General features: G+C 52.6%; 1 protein-coding gene across 1 annotated transcript in view; it reads right to left on the minus strand.

The window, feature by feature from the left end:
- Positions 1–5,824, minus strand: part of CACNA1A (calcium voltage-gated channel subunit alpha1 A) — a 270,223-nt gene extending 264,399 nt beyond the window's left edge. The window contains exon 1 of the mRNA XM_040450093.1: positions 5,617–5,824. The gene's annotated coding sequence lies outside the window, so the exon portion shown is untranslated. The remainder of the gene's footprint in view (positions 1–5,616) is intronic.
- Between the last annotated feature and the right edge of the window lie 5,924 nt (positions 5,825–11,748).

The raw sequence follows: 11,748 nt of genomic DNA on the forward strand, positions 1-11,748 counted from the left end.
ACTGAAACGTCATTTACAGAAGGTGGCCAGAGGAGGCCCCAGTGAGGAAGAAGGATTGAAGACTTGAAAGAGGTGAGGGGGGAGCCATGAGGGTACGTGGGTGGAGAAAAGCATTCCAGGCAGAGGGAAGAGCCCGTGCAAAGGCCCTGTGGCTGGAGCTTGCCTGGTGGGTTCAAGGAACGGCAAGGAGGCCTGGGTGGCTGGAGGGGAGTGAGTGTGCATGAATGGGAAGGAGGGGAGGGGCAGGCCCGAGGCACTGGGGAGTTAAAACCTTTGGATATGCCTCAACCAATGACTATCTGGGCATTGGTGGAGAAATGCCCCCCGTCTTTGCAGGCAGCCGGCTTGGGACTCGATCCCGGATCTACCACCCCTCGCTGTGTGACTGGGGCAAGTCCCTTCACCTCTCTGGGCGGCAGCCGCCTCCTCGGTGAAATGATCACTGACTTCACAGAGTTGTAACTGATGAACGGATTTCTTCGTAACATGCTTAAAACCGTGTCCTGCACATGCTAAGTCCTAGATACCTGTTTGCTTTTATTATACCTGTGGCTGCCAGGACGATTCCATTCTCTGCAGAATCGCCAAAGCCTACCGCGGTGCCGGGCCTACAGGACAGACACAGGAAGTGCTTGTCGAGAGGCAGGTCGACGATCCCTCTTGTCCGGGCCGGGCAATACGGCAGCCAGACCAACAATCTGGATGCTCAATGCCATTTATCATCTTCTCTCTCTCTCTCTCTCTCTCTCTCTCTCTCTCTCTCTCTCTAACTTGCTTGACCCCATCCGTGCTGGAAGATCAAAAGTCAAAACGGACAGATGGCCACGGGGATAAAAAGTTTCTCCCAGGGGCACCTGGGTGGCTCAGTCGGTTAAGCGTCCAACTTTGGCTCAGGTCAGGATCTCGCGGTTCGTGGGTTCGAGCCCCGCGTCAGGCTCTGTGCTGACCTCTCCTAGCCCGGAGCCTGCTTCAGATTCTGTGTCTCCCTCTCTCTCTCTCTGCCCCTCCCCCAGTCGCGCTCTGTCTCTCTGTCTCCCAGGGGAGACAAAATTTTTTTTAAAAAGTTTCTCCCAGGGGCGCCTGGGTGGCGCAGTCGGTTAAGCGTCCGACTTCAGCCAGGTCACGATCTCGCGGTCCGTGAGTTCGAGCCCCGCGTCGGGCTCTGGGCTAATGGCTCGGAGCCTAGAGCCTGTCTCCGATTCTGTGTCTCCCTCTCTCTCTGCCCCTCCCCCGTTCATGCTCTGTCTCTCTCTGTCCCAAAAATAAAAAAGAAAAAAAGAAAAAAAAAAGTTTCTCCCAGGGGAGAGGGTTCCTTCAACGTGTCTTCTTGAACTAAACCACTAAAGGTGGGGAGTGTTGCCTACACTCTGTATCTTTGGATTTTGTTGCGCCCCCCCCCCCGGCATATTTTTTGGGGGCTCGGGGAGGGGGTGCGCTGTCCCCTCACTCATTCTGCCCTCTGGGCCAGTCACTGCCTGTGCATGGCACCCACACATTAATACGTTACAACACGAATTCGTCACGATGGCAATCATTGGTGCTGCCGTGCATTCAACAACTGTTTACCGAGCACCAACTGTGCGCCCCCGTGATCCAGCTATCGTGTGCCTCGGGATCTTAAAACCCTTGAGAAATCGTCTAGAAGCGGTGTCCCCTTAAGGCTGCACGACACCTCAGTGATGGTTTTTGCTGGAGAGAAATAGCCAGCTACCGAAGTGGGAGCCCCTTTGGACTCCTCAAGACTCTCACGTCCAGTCTTGGCAAATGTTCGAAGACCCAGTCCCCCTACGCCTTTGTGCTTGGTAACTAAGAGTTGCCGTGTGAATTCGTAGGTCCGTGATGGGGCTCTGCGGCTCTTATCTGACCTGCACGATTTAGGGCAGGGGCAGGTGGGTCATGTGAAAGAAGAGGAAAATACGAGCTACAAAAAAAAAAAAAAAAAGTCAAAGTAGCCAGTCCCAAAGGCTACCCATTGTATAATTCCATTTATATGAAATATGGAGACGAGGGGGGACCCCCAGAGGCAGAGAGGAGACTGGTGGTTGCCAGGGAGGGGTGACGCAGGGTGACTGCTTCACCAGGAGGGAGCTTTCCTTTTTGGGGGGATGGAAATATTCTGGAACTAGACCGCCCGGGGGGGGGGCCGCACGATAGTGTGAAGGTACTAAACACCATTAAATGACACGCTTTGAGGGGCACCTGGCTGGCTCAGTGGGCGGAGGGTGCAATTCTTGTTTTCGGGGTTCCAAGTTTGAGCCCCCAGGTCGGGTGTAGAGATTACTTACAAAAAAAAATAAATCTTAAGAAAAGGCACGCACTTTAAAATGGAAGGGGTGCCTGGGTGGCTCAGTCAGTTAAGCATCCAACCCTCGATTTCGGCGCAGGTCATGATCTTGCGGTTTGCGGGTTCGAGCCCCTCGTGGGGCTCTGTGCTGACAGCGCGGAGCCTGCCTGGGATTCTCTCCCTCCCTCTCTCTCTGCCCCTCCCCTTTCCCCACCCCCCTCAAAATAAATAAATATAGGGGCGCCTGGGTGGCGCAGTCGGTTAAGCGTCCGACTTCAGCCAGGTCACGATCTCGCGGTCCGTGAGTTCGAGCCCCGCATCAGGCTCTGGGCTGATGGCTCAGAGCCTGGAGCCTGTTTCCGATTCTGTGTCTCCCTCTCTCTCTGCTCCTCCCCCGTTCATGCTCTGTCTCTCTCTGTCCCAAAAATAAATAAACGTTGAAAAAAAAAATTTTTTTTAAATAAATAAATATATAATTTAAAACTCAGTGTAACTACATCCAGTGATAATTCCTTTTTAAAAAGTAACATATTTTCTTAAAAAAAAAAAAATAAGAAAGAAAGAAACAGGAGCACCTGGGTGGTTCAGTCGGTTAAGCGTCCGACTTCGGCTCAGGTCATGATCTCGAGGTTCGTGAGTTTGAGCCCCAAGTCGGGCTCTGCGCTGACAGCTCGGAGCCTGGAGCCTGCTTCGGATTCTGTGTCTCCCTCTCTCTGCCCTTCCCTGGCTCAATGCTGACTCCCTCTCAAAAATAAATAAACATTAAAAATTAAAAAACAACAACAACAACAATTTTAAAAGGAAGCCAGTGAATTTAAATAGAAAAAAAATTGCTTACTAAAAAAAGTAGCCAAGACTTAGTAAGCACCCTGTTGTGTACCCAGGACTGTGCATCACCTAGCCAGGCCTTCCCGAAACCCTAGGAGGGAGCCGCCAGTGTTAGCTGGGTGGTCAGCCAGGAGCCCTGAGGGGTGCAGGGTCAAGTGATGCCCCAGGGCTTCTCAGACTCTGACCACCTCCGGGGCTGCTCAGGATGTGTTCAAATGCAGATTCTAACTTGGCAGAGCTGGGTGGGGCCTGAAACTCTGCGTTCTTTTTTTTTTTTTTTTAATTTTTTAAAAATGTGTATTTATTTTTGAGAGAGAGATAGAGTGTGAGGAGGGGAGGGGCAGAGAGAGGGAGACACAGAATCCGAAGCAGGCTCCAGGCTCTGAGCTGTCAGCACAGAGCCCGACGCAGGGCTCGAACCCACCAACACCGAGATCACGACCTGAGCCGACGTCAGACGCTTCACCCACTGAGCCACCCAGGCGCCCCTGAAACTCTGCATCCTTAAAGGCTGCCGCTGGCCCAAGGCCAACACTTTGAGGGGAAGGTCTGATGCTCGGCAAAGTCAGTCAGCTTCCTCCATCAGACAGGCTTGGCCTTGCCAGAGGGGGCAGAACCCAAGAGCCCCTGCGGGTCACTGTGAAGGCAGAGACAGCTGAAAGATCCTGGAATAGAATCTTCCTCACTTGCCCCAGGTCATTAGGGGCCTCTGGTCCTGTAAGCTAACATTTCAAAAAGAATGATGAAATCAATAAGTAAAATCCTCTGCCAGGGTTTTTCCTGTCCCAGAGCTGCACTTGGCATTACTTTGCGGGTCACTTGCACAGCACTTTGTTCAATGTCAATTCCACCCTTTGTCCCTGGAACCCTGTTCCTGAGCTTTCTGTTTCCTGGGCAGCGGCGGGGGGAGCGGGCAGACACACGACAGCGCGTAGTTAAATCCGTCTTATTAAATAAACCCTCCTAGAGGAAGGATGGTATTTGCCCCTAGTGACACCTTTAGGCGTTTCTGCAAATCTCTGCGACGCGGTAAAGGAAAACAAAATTGTCAACAGGGATAAACTCAGCTACTTAAGACGTTTGCAGATCTGGGGGCCTTCCTGCAGTCTGGATTTGGGGGTGTAGGAGGGACTAGAAGCCAAGCGGGAAGGGAGGGGCCAGCATCAGTCACAGACCCCCAGCCACCCACCCCACCCCCGCCCCAACGGCGAGGGGCTTAAGACTGTCCCCGAAAGAGATGGCAAGGGTGCTGTGAAGTCGTGGACTCTGAAAAAGAATCCGGACGGAGCCGCCTGCCCAGCAGAGACCCATCCCCAGGACCCTGGCTCGGAGCTCAGGAGCCACGGGGTGCAGATAGGGGCTCCCCTCCGGTGGGTTCGGCCCCAGCTTGAGGCTGCCGCCTCCAGGAAGGCCCTCTGTCCTGTTTACATTCTATTCTGGTTCCTACTCCCGGCGCAGTCTCCCAGGGCCCCCGAAGCAGGAGCCCACCCCCCTCCACCCCCCCAGAAGGCAGGAGCCCCGCCGCCCGCTTCCCCCGCCCGCCCCCTCGGGTCGCGGCGACACGTGTCCTGCGAGGCTGCCGCTGTCAGCAGCTCGAGCAGGAGGGGAGAGGGATCCCGCTGCCAGTCTCACGTCTTGGGGAACAAAAAGCCACCCCGAGAGTCCACCGTGTCCAAAATAGAAAGGGGGAGGTTGGTCTTAGAGGGGTGACGATTGCTGTCTCCGCTTGTCATTTGGCGCAAGGGAGGGGAGAATATTAAATATTAAACACAGCAAACGGTTTCCTAAGACGAGGTAATTATTCTCAACAGCCTAAACTCCACCTGCCATCTCCCTCTTTCCAACATTCACGCTGCCCTGAGCACAGAAAACAAGGCCGGGCCACACCGGCGAAGGCAACTTTTGTTTCGGGGACCCCCCCCCAAAGACAGAGGCGATGGGGGAGGGGAAGGCGCGCGGGATCCCGAGAGCCCTGTCGCCTGTCCAGCCTGCCTGGGTCTCCACGCAGAAAGAGGCTTAATGCAGACCCGAGGGCAGCGGGGGGAGAGGGGGTGGGGGCTGAGGACACGAAAAAGTCCAATTTGGCTCAGATCCGAAACTACTCACGGGAAACCGCGCAAGCCCAGGGCCGGTGGCGAAGCCGGGAGGCGCTCCAAGGGGGGGGGGGGGGGGCTCAGGGCCGTTGACAGAAAATGGGTTTTTAAGAAAGAAATGTTCAAAGTATACGCTGGAAATCAGGGCTCTGCCCCCCGCACCTCCCGCGTGCAGAAAAACTATCCAGAAAGGGGCAGCGGTTTTTCAGCCAGAAACAAGGAAAATCTGGAGATACACTGTCTCCCCTCCACCCACCCATCCCCCCTCCCAAAAAAACACCACGATTCATAGGAAGGGGGTGAGGGAGGTCATGGCGTTTCCACCTCTGCAGACAGAGGGAAATGTTGCAGCTGCGGGAGAACGGATTCGACTCCCGGCAGGACCGGCCCCAGCGGCCCCAGCTCGCTCACCTGTATCGCATGGGCTCCGGGGCTCCGGCGGTGTAGCTAGTGAGCGGCGCAGCGCACCCGCCAGCTGTCCTGAGGGTCCCACCTTGCCAGCGCCCGGGGAGCCGAGCCAGCTGAAGCCCACGCACCCATTGCCCATCCAATGGAAAGGAGACGAGCAGAGAGACGGGGGGACGCCAGCAGCAGCCGTGTTCCGAGCCGAGGGCTCCCCACAAAGGCAGGCGCCAAGCTTGGCTGTGCCAGCTGCAGGGAGGGGGCTGGGGGGGGGGGGGCAGAAAGAGGAGGAGGTTTCCCTGATTCTGGGAGGACGGAGGGGGAGGACAAGCAGTTCATCAGCAACTGCTCATTTCCAGCCAAGCGCTCCTCGGGGACCCAGCACGGGAGGCTGGATACGCTGCGCCCCCCGCCCCTCCATTGCTCCCAAGGGAAAATTAATTTCTTGCTCTTTTCTCCAGGCCCCTCAGCAACTGGCGCCGCGCGACCTCCCAGCACGGGGCAGGGCGCTAGTTTCTAGAAGGATATGCGGTTTATCCTGCAGGCCACCTCCTTTCAAGACGGGCTTCTCTTAAGGAGCAGGGGAGAGAGGGTAACACGAGGGCTCGCTCTCTTCCTGGGGGGGAGGGGAGGGGGGTCTGCGGAGGGGGCGTGTCCAACAGGCGGGAGGCGGCGGGGATGTGGAATCACGCTCACAATTTAAGCGTCTCCCCTCCGCCAATCGCAACCTAAATTATTGATGCCCTTACAAAAACACACTCATTAGAAGACAGCTGCTGAGCCCCTCCCTGAGTCTTTTCTGTTCTTTCCCCAAACAGCTTCCCCTTCCCCACCCCCCACCCCTCCTTAGCCCGAAGGGTCGTATTCTTGGAACGGAAAGGCAGAGAGAGAAGGAAAAGGAAAACAGCCTTTCCAAGCAAAAAAAAAAAAAAAAAAAAAAAAAGCAATTGATTGCAAGTTCTGGGGTTTCGTTGCCACAGGCAAACGCTTAGGTTCCAAACACTGAGATGACCCCCAGCCTGACTCTATTTAAAGGGGGCCTCCTGTTAACCGTGAGGGTTATGTTTTTCTTCCAAGAGGCTTCTAGGGTACAGAGAGACCCCATAATTTTTCCCAAGGTAGAGTCAGAGTCGGGATATCTACCTTCCTGGGGATAGCAACACTTTTTTTTTAATTGAGGTAATTATGTCCGTTTCAGGCATACAGCATTATGATTCCATAGTTGTATAGATTGTGAATCGCATATCTAAGAATGTGGCATTGTTTAGACAGAATTGAACCTGGGCTGGATGTTAGGGAATCCGGAATTAGTGTTCGTTTGGGGGGTTTTTTTAATTTTTTTTTTTAATGTTTATTTATTTTTGAAAGAGAGAGACAGAGAGTCAGCAGGGGAGGGGCAGAGAGAGAGAGGGAGACACAGAATCCAAAGCCGGGCTCCAGGCTCTGAGCCGTCAGCACAGAGCCTGGCTCGGGGCTCAAATCCACAAACCTTGAGAGCATGACCTGAGCCGAAGTGGGACGCTTAACCCACTGAGACGCATAAATGCCCCCTATTTGTTCGTTTTTATAAAGGTCTGTTGATAGTATTTTCATCATGGTATTTTTTTTTTTTTAGGTCCTTATTTCTTAGAGATTCTTATTGAGGTGTTTATGGGTGAGGTGGGGAGTGACCCTAATGGATACAAGGTTTCCTTGGGGGGGGGGGGGGCGGGGAGATGAAAGAGTTCTGAAACCAGCCAGAGGTGGTGTCCTCAGTGGCATTGTCAATGTACTAAACTCCACAGAGCTGTTCCCTTTCAAATGGTTAATTTCATGTGACAAGAATTTCAAAAATAAAAAAAAATAAATAAACTCCAACAAAAAAGGGAAGGAAAGGCAAACAGAGCAAAATGTTGCTGAGGAAGAGGCATGCAGTGCGTGGTATTTTTTTTTTTTTTCATTGTCTTCTCTCTGCAGGGTGTGTGCTTGACATTTTCTCTTTTAGAGAGAAAAGTGGGAGGGGTGACTCAGTGGGTTGAGCTTCCGACTTCGGCTCAGGTCACGATCTCACGGTTTGTGGGTTCGAGCCCCGCATCGGGCTCTGTGCTGACACAGCTCAGAGCCTGGAGCTGCTTCAGACTCTCTTTTCTCTCAAAAAAAAAAAAAAAAAAAAAAAAAAAGATAATAAACATTAAAAAAAATTATAAAAAAAATAAAGAGGGAAGTGGGAGTGGGGCGGAGTGGGAAGAATGCAGCCATGGAGGTAGTTTGAATCGACAGAAGAGGGTGGGGGGCTCCCCTGTGGGTGAGTCCCGCCCCCAGTTCAGCAGCGAGGCCTGCAAAGCGAAAAGCACAAGCCTGGGGGCCCCCGGGGTCTGGGAGAGCAAGCTGGCCCTGCCACCTTCGATGAGCCTTGGTCTCCTCATCAGTAAAACGGGGCTCATCCTTCTGGGAATGTTGTGAGAATTGCGTGAGACCCCGTGGAAAAGTGGGGAGTGGGGGGGAAGGATACTTGCTTCTATGCATCCTAAAACCATCTCTGGAAAGCAGCTCAAGAACTAATCACAAGGGCTCTAGTGGGGGCGGGGACCCTGCTTGAGACGACAGGGGTGGAGGCGGCTTTCCCTTTTCTGTTTAGGGGGCTTGGAAACGTGTGAGTATAGCAGAGATTAAACCATTAAATTAAAAAGTGAGGTCGTGTCTGTCAACAGAGGCACCACTTTCTCTATAAACGGCCGGGTAAATACCCTAGGCTTCGTCATCACCCGGTCTCTGTGACCTACACTCAGTTCTGCCGGTAGGGGCGCCACAGACAATGTGTGAATAAGCGGCATGGCCGTGTGCCAATAAAACTTTATTTATAAAGACTGGTTACAGACTGATTTGGCCCCTTTACCTTGTGCCACATATGAAGGGCTTTTCTTCTTCTTCTTCTTCTTCTTTTTTTTTTTTTTTTTTTAAAGGGGGGGGTTTTTTTTTTTTTTTTTTTTCGTAATCTTTATTTATTTTTGAGAGAGAGAGAGAGACGAGTGTATGAGTTCGGGAGGAACAGAGACAAAGGGAGACACAGAATGCAAAGCTGTCGGCACAGAGGCCGATGCGGGGCTTGAACTCACGAACGGTGAGATCATGACCGGAGCCAAACTCCGACGCTTAACGGACTGAGCCACCCGGGCGCCCCTCAAGGGCTTTTCTAAATCCCAGGCTCTGCCACGGGTAAGCCGTGTGGCCCTGGGCAAGTCACGTAAGATTTCAAAACCAGGAGAATCATACTCGAGGGGGGTTGTTTGGAGTATATACTGAGACGTTGAGTATCAACGCGCACTGTGCACTCTAAAATGCTGTATATGTGAGATATTATTATTGTTATGCCGGAAACCGTAAGTCTGTGCAATTAGCATTGAATTTTCCTATTTTTAAATCAAACAACTTGTATGAGTCACGTCATGATGAACAGAAATAGCCATCCCGGTTTCCTTAAAAGTCCTCTGAGAATGTAAAAAAGTTCTGCTTTTTTTCCCTTACGCGAATGAGACCATCCTGAGTCAATCATCTTTTAAACCCTGGTGTCTTTTGCAAGAATTGGTGACCGTGAATAGATTTGAACAATTGGCCCCAATTATTCATGCCTTCCTGTCTCCTTATCTCTGCCACGTTCACCTCGTGGGTGACGTGTGCTTCCCCAACCCTTGGCTTTGGACTTGCTTCCGTCAATGGCACGAGGGCAAAACGCAATGAGTCGGTTCCAAGCCTGGGCTTTAAGAGGCCTCACGTGCTCCCTCCTGCCCTCTGGCGCCTCCGTCCTGGCCGTGACAACTGTCCCCGGAGGAGGAGGATGACAGCTACACGGAGCAGAGTCATCATCCAGCCAGTCCCACTCAGATTAGCCGGCTCTGGCTAACTCCCAGGTGCAAGGGGATATATGACCGTTGCTTTAAGCTCCGGAGCTTTGGGGTGTTTATGATGCAGCATTATTGCTCCGACCCACTGATCGTCTGACCCGGAAAAGAAGCACATCAAACCTATGAAATTCAAGCAGAACCAGACTGAATCTAACGGAGTCAGCCCCGTAGCCAAAGTCTGGGCCCCCACTCCACTAATTCCAAGGAGCTTTCCAATTCCGCCCACAAAATGATGCCTGAGGGGAAACATTTTAGAAAGCAACGTGCTGTGCCCATCGAATCAGAGACTTGGAGATCAGGGGTCAGCCGGCCCAGAAGGAGTTCGCAAAACGTTACATCACTTACCCCCCCCCCCCCCCCCCCCCCCCGATTGGCCGCCCCCAACAGCAAGGAAGGCTGGGGAATGTGGATTTGGGTGCACACTTGTGGCCTCTGCCACAATACGGAACGTGGTGAGATCACCTGATAAGGTTTTGGGGAGATGGGAGAGGTTCGCTAAACGCGTTTCCCCCTTCTCTCCCTGTTGAACTTTTATCTATTTTAAGTTTATTATTTTTGAGAGCGAGAACGAGGGAGTGGGGTAGGGGCAGAGAGCGAGGGAAACAGAGGGAATCCCAATCCCGACGTGGGTCTTGAACCCACGAACCGCAAGACCGCAGTCTGAGCCAAAGCCGGAGGCTTAACCGGCTGAGCCACCCAGGCGCCCCTTTAATGTTTTATTTTTGAGAGAGCACGCACGTGAACGGAGGAGGGACAGAGAGAGAGGGGGACGGAAGAGCCAAAGCAGCCTCTGCGCTGAGAGCAGCAAGCCCGATGTGGGGCTCGAACTCACAAACTGCGAGATCGCGACCTGAGCCAAAGTCAGAGGCTCAACCGACTGAGCCGCCCGGGCGCCCCTCTTTATTTTTTTTTTTTTTAATGTTTCTTTATTTATCTTGAGAGAGAGACAGAGCAAGTCAGGGAGGGGCAGAGAGAGAGGGAGAGAGAGAATCCCAAGCAGGCTCCGTGCTGTCAGCATAGAACCCGGCACGGGGCTCAGTCTCATGAACTGTGAGATGGTGACCTGAGCTGAAATCAAGAGTCAGCCGCTTAAGCTTAACCGACTGAGCCACCTGGGTGCCCCATGTGTCTCTTTACATCACAAAAAAATGCTTCCTCTCCTTCCTCCTTGAGGCAAGGAAAAAAGGGTTTTGCTGAGTGAAGATAAAGTTTGTTTATGAGGATGGGAGGGAAGCACTTGTGATTTCTAAGAGGAAAGAGGTGATGCTGTAAAGCTCCCCCCACCCCCAGGGCCAGGATCCGTGCAAACTGCAGCTTGTGTGGGACAGAGAAGAACATCTCAGGTTTGGGGCCTGAAATGTATTAATCAGCACGGGCTAGGGTAGGCTGCAATAGCAAACATCTCCAAAGTCTCAGTGGCCACAACGGTAGACGTGTCTGTTCGCTCGTGTCAAATATCCTGCACCGGGTACTCTGCTCCCCGTCTTTGTGGTTCAAGTTCCCAGACTGCTGAAGCTCCCACCACCTTTTTAAAAAAAAAAAAAATTTTTTTAACGTTTATTTATTTTTGAGACAGAGAGAGACAGAGCATGAACAGGGGAAGGGCAGAGAGAGAGGGAGACACAGAATCGGAAACAGGCTCCAGGCTCTGAGCTGTCAGCCCAGAGCCCGACGCGGGGCTCGAACTCACGCACTGTGAGATCATGACCTGAGCTGAAGTTGGACGCTTAACCGACTGAGCCACCCAGGCACCCCTGAAGCTCCTACCATCTAGAATAATCTCGGTTACCGTGGCGGTGAAAAGGGAGATGGAGAATTGTGCCCCGGCTCCTGAATACTCTCTCAGAGAAATGACTCACATCACTTCTGCTCACTTGTCATTGGCCAGAGCAAATCGGATGACCACCCTCGACTTTAGCAGTGTAGACGAGAGGGGTGCCCTGTGTCTGTGTATCAGTTATCTCTTGCTGGGTAACCAAACCACCCCAAAATTAGTGGTTTAGAACGACAAAAGACTGATTGTCCGTCCCCATTTTTTTTTAGGTTATCTCAGTGGCTCGTCCGATCGCGGCCAGGGTAGCTGCTCTCCGTAGTCTGCTGGTGGTTTGGCCGGGACTGGGTGAGCTACTTGGCCTCATTCGTGTCTAGTGGTTGGCCCGTCTTAGCTGGGAAAACTCACCTCTGCTGCATGTGGTATATCATCCTCCAACAGGCTAGCCCAGTTGTTTTAACCACTGTTTGGAGACCTCCATTCCAGGAT

The sequence above is a fragment of the Herpailurus yagouaroundi genome, unplaced genomic scaffold (assembly GCF_014898765.1).
Source record: "Herpailurus yagouaroundi ecotype Mexico unplaced genomic scaffold, PumYag 200, whole genome shotgun sequence".
Classification (NCBI taxonomy): domain Eukaryota; kingdom Metazoa; phylum Chordata; class Mammalia; order Carnivora; family Felidae; genus Herpailurus; species Herpailurus yagouaroundi.